Source organism: Pinus tabuliformis, chromosome 2_2 (assembly GCF_031772625.1).
Source record: "Pinus tabuliformis cultivar Carrire ecotype Pingquan chromosome 2_2, CPIR1, whole genome shotgun sequence".
Classification (NCBI taxonomy): domain Eukaryota; kingdom Viridiplantae; phylum Streptophyta; class Pinopsida; order Pinales; family Pinaceae; genus Pinus; species Pinus tabuliformis.
Window position 1 is genome coordinate 1,265,053,491 of NC_142300.1, and position 16,818 is coordinate 1,265,070,308.

Consider the following 16,818-nt stretch of genomic DNA (forward strand, 5'->3'; position numbering starts at 1 on the left):
ATAGTTACATTCTACGGGATCTCTCTCGGCTAGGAGGTAGAACTGCGCAATTTTCCCATGGAAGGCAGTGCGGGCAGAAGGGAGGACTAGCAGTGAAAATTGAGTAGATTCTTAAGGGAGGCTGGGAGGGTGCTGCAGGAGCTTGCTCGACAAAACTGTGCAAAACTGGGAGACAATCATGTAGGACATGTCTGCGCAGTTTCCAGGTTGAGCGGGGTGTCGGGCAACTGGTAGAAAGTCCAAGAAAACTGAACAATTTTTAAGAGGAGTAGCAGGTCGGCTAATAGGGGAACTAACAAACAGGACTGCACAATTTTCAAGGACAGTGTAGTGACAGGCAGTGGGTGCCTGTCCCTCATGTTTGCGCAATTTATTCAATCCGCAGAGGCGGGAATGTTGATAGCTTCTATGCATTTTTTTGGAGGAGTGAAGCTTGGGGTCACTACTTGATCATACTCTCCAGTTGACCAGTGAGTGGCTTGATAGATTGGCTTGCAGGCAATGCAGATTGATATGGCTTCTTGGGAAACTTCTGCATTGTTCTGGGTGATAGTCAGTGAGATTGATTCCAAGATTGCGTAGTGTAGATTGTTTGGTGGGCATTCTCAAGCTCTACGCAATTGTGGGAAACAATACTTGCTCACTGAGGGCTAAGGTTGTGCAGTGCATCTCAGGAGAGGTCTGACTGGTGGAGGGTGGTCTAGTCGAAAAACATTTGGAAAAATGGTTAAGTGTGTGATTGATTGAACTCATGTATGCATGACCTTATGAACACACTCCACATGACTCAACGAAAAGACACCTCAAATCAATAAGACAACATGCTTAGGGTGACTGGCCAAAGGGTGTGTGCAACAAGTGTGAGAATTGAGATAGAACGTTGAACGACTGCGAAGACACTTGTGTGACATTGCATACAACTTCGTGTGTGAGTGCGACATATGCTTAAATAGCGAATACAACTTTCACACATGAAGATAGAGCTCAAACATAGCTAGAACATGATTGCAAGCATGACATTGCAACCAACATGCTAAAAGACGACCAGTGAACGATCAAGTGAGGAGGGTGTAAAGACTTGACATGAGCTCATGGGATCATCTTGAGTGTTTGCAAACATCAAGAAAAAATCAAGGAAGGCTCTAAAATTGGATGTAGGACAAAATTTTGGAGGGTGTTGCAGCCGCTACAACATTTGGTGACACACTACTTGAATACCAGCTTCTTTGTTTTGGTCCATTGATAGCACAGGGCCTTGGTCCATCATGGAGTATTGAATCGTTGTGCGGGTTACTTTTTCTTCCCCACTTACCCCATGAACAGACATGATTCATCTTTTTCCAACTCAGTCAGACACAACAACAAGTTTCAGCTTGGTCCCAGTGTTTCAAAATCGGGAAGGGTAGTTTGGCTCACGAGTTTAAAATTTTCAAAATATAAGTTTTTATCTTTGGTGTTGCTCTACTGCTAGCAAGCCTTGACAGTACCCCGATGGAGCCACACAGGAAAACATGCATTTCTCCACTTCTAGCAAGCCTGGTCAGTACCCCGATGGAGTTTTATGCTTCACCTCTCTACGCAGGAATTATTTCTCTTCTTTCACCTTTGTATTTTGAAAAGAGGACTATGCATAGGCACTTATTTATTTTTTGGGGTAGAAGAGGGGTCCCAACTTATTGAGAGCAGAAGAGGTTGTTCCTTCATAGAAGCATGTAAGACCTCTGATATAGGTTTTCTCATTTAGATTTCCCCCTTCTTTGTTTCTACTAGTTGGATGAGCTTGAACACAGAGAGCAAAGGACTGAGTATAGGCATGGGGTTTCCTAGTGCGGAAATAGGTTCATGGTTGGGCTAGAAATTCCCTTGCAGATGGCTCATATTTTCCATCAAGACTTCATCGGCCGAAGGTTACAACCAAGCATAGAGAAGACGAACACAGAACTAGCCAAGTGCTGCAGTCTCACAAGACTCTTTGGATCTTAGCCACATACTCATTCAAATGCTGGAACTCAGTAGAGGGAATCACTTATTAATAAAACATAAAATAGCATGATATTCAACAAACAAAACAAAAAGTAGCAAAAATAGCAAAGCAAAGTGAAAAGACAACAAGTGGTAAATAGACTATATACATGGCACGGGGCGCGACCCGTGCTTATTGAAATTAATGATTTAGATATTGGCCATTGATAGGAAGGTTGTCAATCCTATCATCAAGTGATTGCATATGGTACGTGTTTGGGCCATGCTTTTCCTAAAACAGTTTCAATCTATTAGGTTCTGCTACCAGAACCTGGTTGTATCCCAAAAGACCATTGAGGAAAGACAACATTCTGGCTCTAGATATTGTCCATAAAATAGGTTCCATTGATGGCATGGGGTATTTTTTTTTGTCCGAGGCACGGTTCAAGTTTCAGAAATAAATGCATAAGTGGGTCTCCCCGAATTTCTTATGTACAAGAACTAAATTAGAAACCCATGTAAAATGATGAACTTTGTAATTGATCTGAGCATATAATATATCTTAGTCAATTCTTTTTGTATGAGGGGTTCAAGTGATGGGTGTATTTTTCTTGCCTTCTACTGAAATGGCTTGACCCCTTCTTTGACCAGATTCACATGTTGGATTATTCGCGGGTTGTGTGTTTTCATCTCATCATGTGTTCACGTGAACACATCCTAGTATTGTTCGAACACGTGGACAACAACTTTTCGCTCCTGCAGTGTACAACACGTATCGAGATTGATGAACTTCAGATCTTTTTTTGTTCTCAAGTTGATCTGTTCGTGTATCATGGTGAAGTTGTGGGTTTTGTTGTTCCTTGGCTCCTGGAAGTGGTTCTACAATTCATAGAGCTTTTTGAGAGATACCACACCCTTGGGGATGAGGTTGCCTTTTTTTTTCATGAGCTACGACTTACAGAGGTTGATCGTGCTCATATTCTTCAGTCGCTCTATCCTTGAAGACATCAGCATTGGCCATGCAGTGCATTATCTCTTGCTCGTAACTTTTGAGATGAGGTGACAAATAGTGTATGGTGTTATGTACCTGCAATACCACTATTTTTGAATCACCTACCACTTTGAGCACAACGACATTGAGGTGAATGGCCTTGTGCAAGCCCAATATGAGTGCATCGTATTCAACAATGTTGTTCGTGCACTTGAACTCCAAGCGACTTGAGATCAAATGTTTCATGTGCTTTGGGTCTATCAAGACACACGCAACTCTAGAGCCATCATGTGTCTTTGATCCATCAAAATACATGGTCCACAACTCATTTGTGCACGGACCACTTGATGTAATAGTACTATGCCTACTAGTACTACTGCTCCTACTGTGTTACAATGTACTATACATGTTTCATTTCCATCAGTTGGAAAAAGGAAGGAGACCCAATTGTGTGTCTGGTGGGGTTGGAGCTGGCTGTGCAAGATAACACCCCAACTGTGTTTCCAAAAGGTAGTTCCTAAACATGAGTTCTGTGAAAGCCAATGGTTCGTTCTCACCATTGATGGGAGTGACATTGTGTTTCATGTATCTCTCAGATAACATAGATTTGATTTCTTTTGCCCTGGTACGGAATCCATAAGTTTGACCAGTTTGTAGAAAAGTACCCATTCAACTTTCTGGACCATTCTTGCTAAGAAGTAAGCCATACGCTTCCAGTATGTCCACAACGACAATGTTGATGCAATGGTGAACTCGATCGTCATGAGATAATTGGATGATCACATCTCGAAATTCACTAGTGGCTAATATGCACGTTAGATCTAGTTGGATGATCCACGCAAATGTCTTACTCCATTGCACATTGATTTGCTTGGAAATCGAGAGTGGCATGAGGTTGGCTGATGCACTAGAATCAACCAAATAGTTGTGAATATTGTAGTTAAAAATTTCAAATGAAAGCAAGAATGGAGGGCAAACAAAGTTTTATTCTTCCATCTGGTGTGTGTTGAGCACCATTGTGAGTGAACCAGGAGATGTGCTTTCTCCCTTGCTAGTAGAGGTTGTGTTGTCTGTGGATGTTTTCCTCAATGCACGCAACATAATATCCCACTGACCCTATATCTTAGCTAACTCAAATAAAGAGATGTATGCACAAGTTTTTTTCATATATTCCACAATATTATAATCAAGAGTGGGTAAACTCATTGAGACGTCAGGGGTTAGACTTGTGTTTGTACTGTTCGAGGGAGTGTCTTGAAGTTTACTGCTAATGGATGTACTCTTGTTTGCAGCTGTCTTCCTGGGCTTGCTTTATCCTTTCTTCTTTGGGACGGGTAGTGGATCAACCTTCCTCAACAGTGCAATATTTTCTTGCATCTCCCCAATCGTAGGGGGAGCCCCTTGACATTTGAGATTGTATCAACCACTTTGCTTTGGGGGTTTCTTCTCAGTGTTTTCTTTCTGTGCTTCTTGATAGCATTGATACATGTTGATCACCTACCCAGTGCTAGGTGCCTCATCAGATGCAACATATTCCTCATCATCTTCGTCTTCCGACTGACACTAAATATTTTTTACAGTGTTTTTCATATTGTTGCACACTGAGTCCGCAACTTGTTTCCATTCCGGACATGTTTCTTCTGGGTGGCGGCCTTGATGGAATGAGAAAAATTGGGAGTTCACGCACAGTTCTGTTTAGAACACTGAGCTATAGCTCTACGCAGTTTTAGCAGGGAAGTGGTTGTTGCCTGATGACATTCTCCCCTTCTATTGTCTGTGAGGCCAGCTTCTCACAGATGTCTCAATCAGTCGTTGCTTTAGCTCAGACACCTTTGTTATCAAGTTCTTGACAAGACTAGTAAATGTTTCAATGTCACTTGCTTCTTTGTCCTTCCCCTTACTTGCAACATCCTAGGGCTTTTTGCCCACATCTTTGCAGTCTTTTGCTGGTTCATCATCCTTGATGAATCCAATCTTGCACAGGCCCTTTTCCACAATGATTGCCTCTATCACAATATTCAGGTAATGTTGGTTTTTCAGCTCGCTTGACAAACTATGCAATATGGTTGGCAGTGCAGACGTATAATGGTCAACAGTGATGGAGTCATGGGTTTTTGTGTCTGTTGTAAACCTATTCAATATGTGTAAAGACCTTTGATTAAAATCTTTCACTTTCTCTTTCGACTCCATCTTCAGACTGCCCAACTCTTTGAGCAACATGGAAAGGGTCTTGTCATCAACAAATTTTTCCAAAAGCATTCTTTTTAACATAACCCAATTATGGATGGAAATGATAGGAAGGTTGTGATACCATACTGCTACTCTACCATCCAATGTACAAGGAAACAATCTACGAGCAACGTCGTCGTACCATATGTTATCTCAAAATCAGGCCCTGGAAGGCTGCAGACCAGGAAGACTTCAAGTAACTGTTTCAGACCAATCTTTTAGCTAAGGCTTAGCCTCCTTAGCCTGAGAGGGCTCTCTCAAAGGGTTTAAGATTTGTGATTGTGATTGAGATGGCTAACTCTTTTATGAAACAAATAGAAATGAGGCTGGTAAAATCTAAATTAACAAGCATCCATTGGGCTCATGGAGTCATATATCATTTAGCATCAACAGTGAATTGGTTTTACAATGAAATCAAGGCATTCAGACTTCAATATACATAAGTTACAACAGACACAACAGGGACAGCATATGAGTACATGAAAGAAGTTAGAACACAGCATGTGATTTCCAAGTAATCAAGTACTCATCAAACTGTAAATAACATGAAAGACAACAAGAGGAATGCATATACTGAAGTCACTATGATTCTTGAGCAGCAAAAACCATTACTGTATTACTAAAGGAACAGAGTCTTTACATAAGCTTCACAACAGAGGCCTTTTTTACATAAACTTCCAACCCCTATTACATTTCCCATCCTTCTATATATAGAGTTCTTCCTTCTACATTAAAGGAACTCGAGAACTACTTCTAATGACACCTATTTAGCTTTTAACTGCCTATTAAATATAACAAACTTCCACTAGTCCTTCTAGACATCTAAATCAAATAGGACTCTAATTCCATAATAGCCTTGGTCTACAATCATCCTCGTTCTCTGACATCTGGTTCCCTTCTGGTGGTGGCTGTGATGGACCTTCAAGGCTCCATGTTGTTCTTCAATGTCACATGTTTTCCAATGCCCTAAAACATAGGAAACTACCCCTTGTGTACCGGTCTTTAGTTTGCCTCAAGATGTTCGGATCCAACGAAGTACATCCTTTATCCTTTAATTACCCAAAATGGAGCTGACTGCCACATCCTTGATGTGTTGTCCACCATTTTTATGCGTGGAAGCCAAAATTCTTGCAAACTGTTCCAGATATCCTGAAGTGTAGTCAATATGCTCACTTTATGACAAAAATCTAAAGTAAGATTCGTATGCATATTATCTCCACCTGTCTTGACCTGGTTGAATCTTAATAGCTTCAGCTGATACCTTGCATACCTTGTAGACATTCACCTTTCAAAATTCCCGCTCATATTCAAAACCAGTTAATTGAAATTGGACTGTTTAGCTTCAACAGTTTCGTAGTGCGCTACGAAACTGCTGAGCTTTAGTCATCACTTTCAGCAGTTTCATAGCGCGCTACGAAACTGCTGAGTTGCTTCAAAAATCACAGTTTCAACCCAAAACTTTACTTATTTGAGCACTTTGCTGTTAAAACCTTCTTTTAACTGTTTCAAGTCTTTCCAAAACTGAAAGGGATGTTTGGTTCTTCAAAAAGGATTATACCAAGCAAAATCATCAAAACTTTGAGATATAGCCTTACTTGTAATGAGATTTCTTCATGGAGATTCTTGTAGCTGGCTCAACTGTATCTTTAAGTCTTCAACTTGTTTCTTCATGACTTTGATCCCAGACCTGAGATTTGTATTGACTTTTCTAATGAACTGAGCCTCCTTTATTGCAGGAGTAGTCCAGCTACGGAATTGAACACTAAAATCAACCACTTCAGGGATTTGAAAATTTTGGTCCTCCCACCGAGCTTGCATCTGATTGAAGTAGGCTTCTTTAAGTGCAAATTTTCTGGCAGCCTTCTTTAATCTAGCGATTTCAAGGTTGGCCAATCCCAATTTCTTTTTCAAGTCTTCCATATTGCCTTCTTCTTGGGTGGCAACTGCTTTGCCTTTATCCTTTCTTTCACGAGGCTGAGTCTCCTCCTCTTCTTCCTCTGCCCTTGGCGGTGCCTCCTGTACTTGCTTGAACTTCCTTGTTATGGGTCTCTTGGGCTTGAACACAAATTTTTCAACTTGCTCATTAAACTTGAGTTTCTTTGAGGCTTTAACTTTCTTTGTCTTCTCTTTTCCTGACTGCATCAAATCAGCTTGAACTAGTGGAGACTCTGCAATGTCAATTGCCTACAATAATCATTTAAGTCTCCCTTTGAAATGGGACTTTCTTCAATAGCTACTGACTTACCCTTTTCTTTAGCCACCTGGCTCCTCGTTCTTCTTCTTTGAACTCCTCCACCAGTGCTTGATTCATGTGTAGTCTCTCTGACCTGAGCTTTTTCTTTAATTGACTGCTGAGGTGTATCCTGAATAGTCAGTGGCTTTGCAGACTCTCCAACTTGTTTCCTTGCTTTTAACTTTGAAACCCCTTTGGCTCTTGTTTCTGCTTGAGGACTGGTTGTTGTTGAAGGTTCTTTTGCCACTAGAGGGTTGAGACCGGTCCTACTCTTGAAACCGGACATGAATATGAATGTGTCCCAGTCTCTGCCTACCCTCTGGAGTTCATGCAAAACCATTAACTTAACCAAGCCATGATGGAAAAGTGAAGTCTCACAGGCTTCTTTTCTCAGTTGTACCTTATCACACATTTTACTTAAGTTGCGGAACAAGTAAAAAGGTAGATCAATAGATGTTTTCCCTGTGAAATGCAGCAGCAGTTTAAAATGGTATGAGTACACTTTGTTATATCTCCCTTCACAGGTCAGATACTTCTGTATACAGGTGAGTAAATGGGCATAATATTCTTTGACATAACTTCTAGGAATGGATTTACTTATATCTAAATTGACGAATTCCTGCTTTAGAAACTCCTTGCATGGGTTCATGTCAAATTTGAAAATTTTGAACCAATTTTCTTGCCCTCTTGGAATCTCTGTCACTGTGGATATCATGTCTGGTGAGACCTGCAATTCCAACATGCCAACCTTTGAATTTAGCCCTGTGAAATTCAGTGCAAATTCTTTAGTCACCTGTGCATGACCTCCCTGGAGCTTCTTGCAAAAATTCCAACATCCAGCTTGTTTGAATGCCTGCTCGACCTCTTTATTCTTCAAGGTTATATCCAAGCCTTCAGGCTCGTTTCTAAGACATTTACCTGATCGGTGGTCCTTCCTTTCTACCGATTCCTCCATGGAGATTCAGTGACCTGTAAGCTAGAAATGCTAGCGTTGCTCAAACTCCAAACTCTGCCTCGCTTGAATGGCTGGCTTGCTTGAATGGCTGCCTCGCTTGATGACGATGTTTTCAAATTGAAATCTAGTAGATTTGTTTCGCATGCAAGGCCTACAAACATCATTAAAACCGAGCATACTTGGCCTTTCTTGGAACTTGTATTTCGTGTGTATCAATGCACCTAGTGATTGCAATGATGGAGATAAGCGGTTGGAGATGATGTATGGAGTACATAAACTGACAATGAGTGACGTAGCCATAGGTTAATTTGACAGATTTGACAGTTGGGGAAAGATTCGCTGCGGAATGCATGAATCTCCGATTTCGCAGCGCGCTTAGTGTAAATTTTGAATAATGCGCTGCGAAATCACCTAAAACCTATCGCGCTGCACAATCACCTAATGGACCTTTGCGCTGCGAAAACACTTAAAGGGCTTTTGCGCTGCGAAACTGTTAAAAGGATTAATGCGCTGCGCAAATGCTTCAGAGTGGTTACATGCGCTACGCAATCTCCTAAAAAGGCTGTTTGGTACATAATGATTTTGAAATCAAACTGACACATGGCTATGAGATCGGTGATGAATGAGGGTGACCAATGATAGATAAGAATGCATGTTTGACTCAAGACCTCCTAAACTGAGACTCTAAGGAAAAACAAAAAAAACAAGCTTAGACTAACACTGACCTTTATCATCAATCTGATAGAGAAATTTTTTGGCATTAGAATTCTTGAGTGATAACACCATACCTCGAGTGTTTATAGTTGTAGGTAGAAGTTGTCCAAGTGGCCTTCTACCTTCACTGTTCTGTCAAGGTCATACTTTATCAACATCCTCTCTCATGAACATTTTTGCATCTTGTACAAAACACCCGGGAGAGCCCATGGTCCTTGAGTCATCCATTCTAAGTTTTTGTCAGCCATGTCTTTTTCTTCTTCGTCCTTCTCCTCTTCTTCAGAATTTGATGGTTCTAGCTCTGAGTCCGTTGGTTCATCTCCGCCTCCATTTCCTTCCCTCCCTTCCCCTCTACCTCCTGTACTAGATTATGAGCCCGAGATCACAAGGGTATCCTGTTCTCCTTTTCGGAATACTAGAGATTCCTCTTTGTTCTCAACAGCTTCTACCAGACCTTTGAGAGTGGCAAGAACTTGTTCTTCCACTTATGAGACAACAACTCTTATGGGAGTGGTATTTGGCTTCTTTTATGCATATGGAAGATCTTGTATTCCTAGGATCAGTCTGATTGCTTTGAAAAACTAACGTGTGATGGGATAGACAGAGCGGAGGTGGTGATATGAAATTTCATGTTCACGTCTAGGAGGTGAGGAGTAACCAACTTTAGAGTTACGTGTAGGTGAGAGGGAGTGATCGTTACTATCTTGATCAGATAATTGATGAGTGGGGGTGTGATGACATTCAACCATAAACAATTGGCATCCCTCCTTATAGCGCCAGAAATGTTGAGGGTCCTAAACCCGCCAAGATTCAAGGGATCTCCCCAGTATGAAGTCCCAACTAGACCTCACATCGTTTGGTGTAGGAGTCCCATCCAGTATGATGGCCCAGTTGCCATTATCTTAATGATATGCCTTAGCTCTTGCTTGTTAGCACATGAGATTGGTATACTTACTCTTCGAACAACGCGCTTTGTGTGCCTAGTGAGTGCTTGGTGTCGCTTGTGTCAAGTTTCTTTCACTGCAGAGGGAGAGGGTGAGAGTGAGTCTAAGGTTGAAAGGGAATAGTGAAAACTCTATCAAAGACACACAACAGAGTAGGACATGCCCAGATTCTGGTAGAGTAGTCTAGATAGATGCGACAGTCACGAACACAAAGTGAACAGATAGCATGTACAACACCCAGAGGAATAGTCCACATGAGTGTGACGATCATTATAACAAGTTTACAAGAATGAATCTCTCGAGTGTCCGATGGAATAGTCCACATAGGAGAGACAACATTAACAACTGATATGACACATTTCCAACAGCGTATGCACTAAAACAACCGAAATAGTTTAACTGTCTCAATACAGTATAAAGAAACATGCATTACAAGCGTCCAAATAATAGTTTTACAAACGAATACAATACATGTGTGAAAACGTGATGGCCTATTAATGGGATTTTGAATTAAGCGAAAGGTCCAAGACACATCCATACACCATTCATGACTAACCCCGATAGCAGGGCGTTGGGGCCACTGCTTGCTCCTCAAAGAAAATATTGTAGACTCTTAAGGCTAGGTAGGAGGAGCCAAGGTGAAAACTCCTTTTCGTGTACAAATGAGGGGTATATATAGCCAAGCATTCATCACTAACCCCGATAGTAGAGCATTGGAGCCACTGCTCGCTCCTAAAAGAAAATATTACAGACTCTTTAGGCTATGTAGGAGGAGCCAAGGTGAAAAATCCTTTTCATGTACAAATGAGGGGTATATATAGCCAAGCGTGAACTTTACCCTTGTGACTCTTCGACTTCCCTCATGACTGTATGACTTACATGACTCTTCAAGTGACATGACTCTTCAACTTCGTATGTGGGTCTCTTGGACTTCCACGTTACATTACATTGATTACAACAGTATGGCCCACATTAGCTATGTAGCCGAGATGACTCGTGACATTACTCGACATGACAATTCTGGTATGTTCATGCTAATGGTGGTGTCCATGTCGAGTTGCAGTGTTGCTAAATGATGAGTGTGTTCTTGGTGTATCATAGCTTCACCTCTGCATGGAAAGGTGTGTGGAGTCTTCGATGGTCTTGGTGTTCACTTCATGTTGCATGTACATGTATCCCCTTCATTGGTACTTGGCATGCTCCATGTGTTCATATGTTCGCAAACAAGTCCCCTAGCATGTGCTCCTTCAACCCGTTCGTTGTCGCGCCATGTCTCATCCATGACCTATATCTGCAATCAATCATGACGAGATGACATCAAATCCATAAATATCCTAGTCTACCATGATGCATTATCTTTCCTTTTTTGGGTGCAAGTGATTAGAAGAGAGGACAAGGCTTCGAAACTGCACAAAACACATTTAAGGTCAAGATGCATGGATTTGGGGCACTGTAAAGAAAAAATACACAGAGGTCATTGAGAGGTTGGGTTGAGAATTCCGGGACAACAGTGACATTCTGAGGGATCCAGCTCGGTTGGGAGGCATAATTGTGCAATTTTCCCAAGGAAGGCAGTGCAGGCAGCAGGGAGGACTGGAAGTGAAAACTCCACAGATTCTCAATGGAGGCTGGGAGCGTGCTACGAGATCTTGCTTGCAAAAACTACACAGAACTGGGAGGCAGTCATGCAGGACATGTCTATGTAGTTTCCAGGCTGAGTGGGGTGTTAGGCAGCTGGTTGACAGTCCAAGAATACTGCGCAATTTTCAGGAGGAACAACAGGGTGGCTAATAGGGGGATTGACAAACAGAAATATGCAATTTTTAGGGACAACATAGTGACAGGTAGCGGGTGTCTTTCCCTCATGTCTATGCAATTTATTCAGTCAGTGGAGGTGGGCATGCTGACAACTTCTGCACAATTTTTTGGAGGAGTGAAGCCCGAGGTCACTGCTCGGTCAAACTCTCTGGTTGACCAGCACGAGGCTTGATGGATTGGATTGCGGGCAACACAGATTGAGATGGCTTCTTAGGAAACTTCTGCACTATTTTGGGTGATAGTTAGCCAAGTTGATTCCAGGATTACACAGTGCAAACTGCCTGGGGGCCAACCTCAAAATATGCATAATTCTAGGTAGCAGTACTTGGTCACTGAGGGCTGAGAATACGCAGTGCAGCTCAGTGGGGGTGCGGCTAGTGGAGGGTGGTCCAGTCAAAAGATCTTCAGCAAAATAGTTAAGTGTGTGAGTGAGTGAACTCATGTATGCATGACCTTGTGAACACACACTCAACATGACTCGATGACAAGACACCTCAAATCAACAAGACAACATGCTCTGTGTGACTGACCAAAGGGTACGGGAAATAAGTGCGACACTTAAGATAGAACGTTGAATGACCACGACGACACTTGTGCGACATTGCATACAAATTCATGTGTGAGTGTGACAGATGCTTACATAACGAATACAACATGCACACGAAGACGCACCTCGAACATAGCTAGAACATGACTACAAGCATGACATTCCAACCAACATGGTAAAAGACGACTAGTGAACAGTCAACTGAGGAGGGTGTAAAGACTCGACATGAGCTCATGGGATGAGCCATAGTGTTTGAAAACATCAAGAAAAAACCAAGGAATGCTCTAAAATAGGGTGCACGCCAAAATTTTGGAGGGTGTTGCAGCCACGACAACATGAGGATAACAGTTGGCTCTTTTTATTAGCGAACAAAATAATGTGATTCACTCCACAATGACCAGTGTCTAGTGGCTCGGCTCCTCGAGCTATGGCACATTCATTTCTTCGAGAACGGAAAATGGTTGTTGACGGTAGCTCTCGGTAGCTAGCAGCGATTTTGCTATGGCACTCTGAAACTCACATGTCACTCCTTCGAATTAGCACGACAGGAGCTTAGCAAACTAGAAGGGAACAACTGTGCGACTGTTGACTCTAATTGTGACAACGATGGTTGTGGCAACTCTTAGGTTGCTCACACCTCCTTCAAAAAATAATAAACAATTAATTTTCTCTTCATATTGCGGCTGCATCCTCTCTGATACTCAAGCTTTGGAACCTTTGGCTTAACCTCACTTTGATACTAATTTGTTGGAAAGACAGAGGAGGAAAAACACAAAATAACGCAAAAATTGACACACATAATAATATCAGCTGCAATTCTTCAATTGATCACACAAAATTGATTATTACAATGAACCCAGTGAGGGGTATTTGAATTTTTTTTGACTAGCGGCTCACTCAAAATAAATTAACATGCACTCACACACTAAATTTGGACTTCTCCAAATATAGACTGAACTCACCCTAACTCACTCTTAATTCATTTAACTCACACTTTAAATATAGACTACACTTAACTCATTTTATCTCTTCATGCATTATTCGAGTGGATTTTGCTAGATCTTCATGCGGGAGTAATTACTATTTCCAATATTAAACGTCTTACATCAAGACATTTAAGGAAAATGGTCATACTCACAAGAAGGATTGCAATGAATAGATTGCAACAAATTGTCGTCGATATTCAGTTGAATTACTTTAGAAGAGACAAAATCATGAACATAAATTCCATGCCCAGAAATTTGAGTGAGCACTATGAATTTTCATGCAGCAACTCTCCTTCAACTAAGTCGTCCAACTCCAGCCATGCTGTTAACTCAGGAAGTGGACGAAATAATTTGTATGGTATTTTTTTTCTGAGAGCACTCTTGCCCTCTTGCGCTTGCATCAATGTGAAAGATGATTTGGATTCTAAATCGGGTAATGATGACATTCCTCAGCCCTCCTGCACTTGCATCAATGTCAAAGATGACTTGGATTCTAAATTAGGTAATGATGACATTCCCTAGTTCATGTTAGAAATTGTAATTACTCCCGCATGTGGAGTTAGCTAAAGATATAGAGCGAGTTAACTAAGTGAGTATTTGAGTGTTAGTCAAGTCGAGTTAAGTGATAAACGTGTGGTTGCGTGTGGATGCATGTCAAGGTGAGTAGCTAGTTAGAAAAGTATAAATACCCCTCACTGGGTTCATTGTAATCATCATGTTTTGTGTGTGATCAATAGAAGAGCAACAACTCGTGTTTTATGTGTGAATTATTTGTGGTTTGTCTCCTCTGCCTTTCCAACAAATTGGTATCGGAATTGAGGTCAAACTAGATGATCTAAAAAAATATAGAATCTACAACCGCAGCTTGTAGAGCTCCACCATGCAAGTGATAAAAGGAAGAAAAAAAATCAAAACTTTTTCTGCCACCGCACTGGGTGAGCGATAAGTTACTGTGCAGAGTCGCCGTGAGAGCGCAAAGTCGCTTCCAGCATCAAGCTGTAAGAAGGGTACGGCCACTAAGTGTTTAAGGAGCTTCCATTTGGGAGAGCCACTCGTGCAACCATGAGACAGAGTAGTCGGTGCAATAATACAGCCGTCGTGAACCAGCTATGTTGAAGAACTCGGGAATTGTAATTCATTTTCTGGAAAGTCAAAGCAAGGTCATGAGTGACATCATTATTTTTTTTAAATTTAAAATGCCAAGCTTTATGAAGTGTTGAAAAGTATTAAAACAAAACTATTTGGAGGCATGTTGCATACAGAGTTGATGATGTTCGATTTTTTTTATAGTGGAGGAATATTAAAAAAGTGGTGCTTTTAAAAGGTCGAAAAATATATGCTAGATTTTTTGGGGAAATTTTTTTAATTAAAAGAAAACAAAAGTATATAGTATAAAGGTTTTTTTCTTAAGAGTTAGAGATTTTTTAATTGAAAGAGTATTAAGAAAATTAAAAAAAAGGTTTTAGTGGCAAGGGAATTTAGGGTTTTGCTAAATTTCATCGATTCGTGAATTTTTTTGGTGTTTTGTTAAGCATGACAATTTTTGGGTGAAGATTGTTGCCTTATGGGTGCATATTGAAAATTATATTTTTTTCAGGGGCGATATGAAAGAAAACCTCATGCAATCATCAAAGCAACTATAAGAAAAGGAATGACAATAGTCACGGGTCGCAAAGCTTGATTGAAGAAGACTAAGAAAAGGAATCGAAATGAAGAGGTAGAGATTGTTGCCATGGTTAGAGAGGTTCAAGCCGTAACCAAGGAAATGAGAAGTCTAGCAGAAGACAAAGAAGAAATTGAGGGTGATTGGTGTAGCTTTGATTTGCTTCCACCTCCTATGTTTACAGTGGAACATTTTTATCTTTGGCATATCAAGATGTTAACTTTTCTTCAAGCTAGAGAGTTAATTGAGTACGAATCTAATAACCCATATGATGTAGTATGTGATGTTTTAGCATTGAATTTTATAAAACAAGCATTGGATGAGAAGTGTTTGTGTAGGGTAGAAAAAGCTACAACTTCCATGGAAGCAGAGTTTGGTGCAAGGGGGAGTGACATGCAACATCAGGTTATGTCACAAGCAAAGAAGTCAGCCGCAGATTTGAGAGTAGATGAGAAAGACTCTGAGAGGAAAACAGAGCTTGGAGAATCCCACTCAAAAGTGGATGATGGTTGTCAAAACCATAAAATTGAAACCCATTATGCAAACATGCATATGGATGAAGAAGATGCAACAAAGATTGTAGAGAGAGAAGCAGGAGCCTCTGTGTGTGAAACAGAGCAAGAGAAAATAAATGCTCAAGGACTCCATTGTAATGTGGATGATGTAGATGATGGTGAATCCCACTGTGATGAGACACATGTGGATGATGACTGCAAAGTGATATGTGAATTGGTGAATCCAACTGCAGCTGGTGGATTAGTGAAGTTGAAATTGTAAATGAAATTGGCAATGAGCACATGCATGCTTGGATATCCCACAATAGTGTGGATGAACAATATATTGATGATATGTGTGGTTTCTTTTTTGAAACAGGGATTGATTGTGACAATATGGTAAGCGCAATGTTTGATAAAACATTGAAGGTTGAAGCTGCCACTATAGCAGCAAGATATGAAGCAATTGGAACTGCTCATGAAGTAGTATGTCATCTAGTAGCAGCTGATGATCAAGAACACGATAACGTGATTGAAGAGTTTTTTATGAGAATATCCACTGACAGCATAACGGTGGAATGCAACCTCCATGCAGTTGAAAAGAAGGCAGATGTAGAGCAAGAAGCTCTCACTGAAGAGAGTCATATTAAAGATGTTTTTAACATTGTTTTTTAATATGCAGGTGTTTAGAATAGCACAAGAGGAGAAGTTGAAAACAAAGTTGTTAATAAATTTGATGCAAATTTGAAGCTCATTTAAGAATGGATTCAAAAACCAATAGACCAAATTGAAGCGAGTCTTAAAGTAGCATCTGGAATAACAGAATTTAATGAAATGGTAAATGATGAGCTTGAGTGTATAGATTACAGGAAAAAGGCAGTAGCAACTCATGACAAAAGTTAAAATAATGATATGGATGTTTCTAAAGACAAAGATGAATGCATTGAAACCATTTTTCAACAATGGAGTCAAGAAGAGATAATATCCTTCTATAAAGAAATATGGCAGAAAGAAATTCAGGAATATGAGACACAAGAAGCAAAGCAAAGAAGACAACTTGAAGATGCAAGGTTATGGTAGAAGTCCATAGTTGAACAAATATTTGAAGAGGTAGATGTAGTAGACAAGATCAAATTCTGTTTTAGCACAAATTCAAGACAAGTCAAAGAGAAATTGCAGCAACAACAAGTGAATAACGCCTACAACAAGAAAGCGCAACCAAGAATGAAGCAATTTTGAGAATATAAAATTTGGAAGAAGAGAAAAGAAAATGCAAAATTGT